The following is a 4,670-nucleotide window of genomic DNA, read 5'->3' on the forward strand; positions in this document are numbered from 1 at the left end:
CAGCAACTAAAGAACATAGGCTATTTATTTTTAACATTGTTCTGTGTATATCATTTTAATTTCTTGAATTTCAAACGAATGACCACTGATTTTCGTATAATTTTTGTAGTATTTCAAATGAATGTACCCACGTTGTCTTCTAATCGGATTAAAATCTGGCCGAATTTTGGCCGATATCGAAAAAAGGTTTGGCCGAATTTGGCCGTGAGATGGCGTGTGTTTGGCCGTGAATCCTGTCGACTATCTGGCAACCCTGGACAAGACGGGAAAAACCAACAAATCAAAATCAAGATACATCGATTTTTAACGGAATTCGGATAATTACCGTACTAAAAGTTGGTTTCTATTGATTATTAAGTAGTTTTCTACTCTCGTGTGGTAATATTTTTATCATTTTTGCACCCGTGTGGTCGCGAGTGGTCCCGTGTGGTCGCGAGTGGTCCCGTGTGGTATTTAGTAGGACCTGTGCGCTACTGCTGCTGGGTAGACACTGACTGTGCTAATCCATGGAGTTATAATCATTTTGAGGCTAATCCTAGGCATAGGTGTAGGCCTAATTATAAACAAACAAGTCAAGTCATCGGACTGATATACGTTTATTAATTCAATTAAATTATTCCTCCATGATTGAATTGACGTTGACTAAACCGTCTCTCTGTAACTGCGTACGTAAACGATCACAAAAACTCTTGACTTCACACTAGTGTACTGTATCTAGGCTGTCGCTCAATCGTCGGGACGATTTTTCGATCAGCTGCTCGCCAAAAATTAATTGACAGACTTGTCTTGAATATTAATTAGTTGGTTAGAAAATGTTTTGTTTCTGTAATTATCCTTACATCTCAACATTTTGAATTTTTTTATGTATTTTTCCCGAACTCAGGAAAGGTTAAATAAGCAATATATGGCCACTTGTCTCATCCCCGCACCCCCCCCCCCTTTAAACATGATTTTTTTTTAATGAGCTAGCTTCAAAAATTGTACAAAGTTTTATATTTGTGATGATCTTAATTACACTAAAAATAATTGGTATATTATAAGTACATTATGCTTTTTTCCATAACGCAAAAATAGAAGTTGGTGTATGGATCTTTAAATGCACATAACAATACTAAGTAGAGAAGTTGAGTGCAAATAATAATAATTACAATCCGTTTTTATGCATGGTCTACAATTCAGTCTCTGAGTGCATTTGCTTTTACAACCAATGCAAAATATAAAATTATAACAATCACATTTCACATAGTTTAAAAATGCGTATTAATAAACTGAGTGAAATATCCACAAAATATAATTTTCTATTTAAAATATAAATATATACAATTCACAGTGTCTTCCCTCATGAAAATGTGGCAACTACATCTTGTAAGTATTCTTATCTGCAGTGTGCCCATTACAGTACAGTCAGTTTTTTATCAATTTATTATTACTCAGATCGAAACCATGCTCATAGAATCAACCAAATTTTTAAGCAATTCATTTTTTATATCGATATTTTTTAAAAAAAGCTTTGCGCTTCTGCGTTTTTTTTTTTTTAATAACATGAGATATATGGTTGTATCGTTTGAGTAGTGTTCTTGAGACTCAGGTTTGAGACTTTCACTTGTTTTTGATTGTATATTGTCCTGCTTTCTTCATCTACATATTCAATATAGGCCTATCTAATATTCCTATGCTTTTATTGTTTAGTTTTTCAGGCCTATAACAAGTTGGTGGTCCTGGGTCCTGGACTTGAGTATTTTAGGGCTGGGCTAGCAAAAAATACATTAAATCTAGACCAATATTCAATAGCTGATATTAAGGGCTAGCTATCTTTTTTTCCTTAAATTTTCAGTTACTGTGGTGGCAGGTGCTATAACCTTTGGTTTCATTCCATTTCTCGAGTGCATTTTGTGTTTTGTATTATGCACTCTATAAGACAAACATTATTATTATTAAAATAAATTTTATTTTTATTTCAAATCGCCATCGCTAAACAAGTAAAAAATTTATCGTCAAGGCTTTGTTGCCACCATATTGTGCCAGACTTCAAACTGTGGAACAGCCATGATTGAAAAAGGGGAATCCCCAAATCCGTCTTTGCTTATTAATTATTGACTCTGTATTATACCTTGTTACATAGATTCTAGGGATCAACTCAGAAATATGTAAACATTAACAAATCCATTGTAGGTTTTTTCCATTGTCAAATTATTGACAATTCAATCTTTTCCATTTCTACTATAATAGTCGCTACTGATTCAGTTTCAACGAATTACCACCAACGCTAGTCGTTAAAATGAGCGCACATATTTACGATGACGAAACAAAAAATGTGGAAGTCATCAACTTATTTGACATTCGAAGCCAGATTTTCGCGAAGTACATGTAAACAACACATTAATCCAGCGATCTTAACACTTAAAAACTGCAAAAAAAAAAAAAAAAGCATGACAGAAAGGTCCAAAGTATGCAGACGTTTTAATGAGAAATAAAACAATATTTTGTTAAATGGGAGAATGCCAGCGTAAAAATAATTTGGTTTTTATCGAAGGTAAATTTAGCTAGGGCCTAGTATATAGCCTACTACTATTGCGGTAGACCACGCTGCTGCACTGTTGGTTTGTACGTACAACCTGATGGTCGCCTATTATATCAATGGCAGAGGATAGCTAGGCTAGGTAGTAAAAACTGACACTTGATCTACAGTAGTTTACGAATTTTTCGATTTTTTTTTACGAATACCCCTTGGTACTAGATGTCCGTAAAATACAGTAGACGTTATTTTAAAACAAGCCTTTCCACCGTGTGACGTTTGACGGCAGCGAAGCTGGCTGGTTGTTTATCTGGCTCTAACTTGGCATCAAACACAACTAGGGATAAATCATATCATATTTCAAGATTTAGTTAAAGTGGCTTAACTTCGACGTGAACCAGGCAATAACCAACATGCAAGTTCACTGAAAGTAGTACCTGTTCCACTGTAAAGCAGTCTTCAGTAATGGGTCATAACATGTCAAACACTAATTCAACTTCACCCAACCAGTCGGGAATAAAACTGTAAGGGATTTGCACACCTAATGCCACAACTGATGTTTAAAAAAGATGATTTATTGTTGTTAAAATTAACAAATTACATTGTATTTGTAAGTTAACTTCTGAACCACTCAAAGGCGAATACCATAATGAAAAGAGCATGTTGTGATTTATGGTATCAAAAAGCCTTATCGAAAGTCCAGAAATATCCCAAGAACATGCTTTTTCTTATCTAGATCAGAAATTATATTATAAGCTTGTAAAACAGCTATTTTAGTGGACATATTCGGGCAGAAGCCAAATTGATTTTTTTTTGGCAATTTTCAGCTTTTCCCGAGAAAACACTGATAGTTAATGATAAATTAAAAATATGAAGAAGTGGAGGTGCTATTTGCAAACTGATTTAACAATATCAGGTTTGATATTGTCAAAACAGCAGCTAACACTTGATTTTAAATTTCTGCAGATTGAGACAATTACATCTTTATCAGTTGGCGTGAAAAAGAGAGAGCTTACGGAGGATTTTATGATAAAACATTTAAAATCAAAAACCGATCGAAGAGTATTCAGGATCAATGTTAACAAAATATTTATTAAAGTTATCAACAATAATATGTGAATCAGAAATATTCATGTCATCTATTTTTAAAAATGTTGGGATTTGTTGGGGGGCGAGTTTGTCATGGGGATGAGTTTGTTATGGGAGCAAGTTTGTTAAGGTGCGAGTTTGTTAAGGGGCGAGTTTGTGAGGGGAGAACTTTGTCAAGGGGGACGAGATTGCAAGGGGCGAGTTTGCTAGGTGGTGAGTTGTCTGGTATTCGTATAGAGCTCATTTTATTTAGACATTACATAGGTATCAGTTGATAAGTAAAGAGTAAACTCATAATAGTTGTAACTTCCTGCTAATTATTAAATATCTGCTATCTAATTAGTTATTATGTAGACAGTCCCAGTGTATGCTGTTAGCCTGTTGATAATAGACTTCTGATAGTCCACAACTATCTATTTCAATGTGTTAGTAGACTGCTAGTAGTATGCAAACAGTTGGATCCATAGATGTAAATTTAGATAGGCAAATTTGATAGTTTGTTGATAGTTGTTTAATTGTCTTTCACTAGTAGGCGCACTCGCCTACTCTTGCTAACGAAATATGTTAATGAGGCAAAAAAGTATGCTAATGAAGCAAAATCTACCCCAAAACTACTAGATATCTACTTATTAGTAGGCAGTTAGTAGGTCATCTATTAAGATCTACTAATTTGCTCAATAAGGGTGGATGGAGGGCCATGAAATTAGACTTAGAGTCTAATTGCATTATGCACTACAGTATATAAAAATATATTTCTTAAAGTTATTTATGATGCTTTCAAACTTTATAAAAGAAGCAACAAATTAAATAAATAAATTTATAAATTTAAATAATGAACTGTGAGCCAATAATTATTTTGTTATTGACGAAAGCAGGTAACATGCTGATAAAAAAATATGGTAAATACTGGATTGCCGAAACGGATCCGTCTGCAGGTATTGGGATTCCTTCCAGTGGATGTCATTCTGATCGGATTTTCTCTACTGTTCCGTTTTAATTTTAAATAGTTTTGCATTATGTGGCCGTTTGCTGTTTTATGGGTTTTCCCATTTGCCTTTTAAAATAT

This window comes from Anneissia japonica, unplaced genomic scaffold (genome assembly GCF_011630105.1).
Source record: "Anneissia japonica isolate Jap-2015-1 unplaced genomic scaffold, ASM1163010v1 scaffold13067_len103162_cov114, whole genome shotgun sequence".
Taxonomy (NCBI): domain Eukaryota; kingdom Metazoa; phylum Echinodermata; class Crinoidea; order Comatulida; family Comatulidae; genus Anneissia; species Anneissia japonica.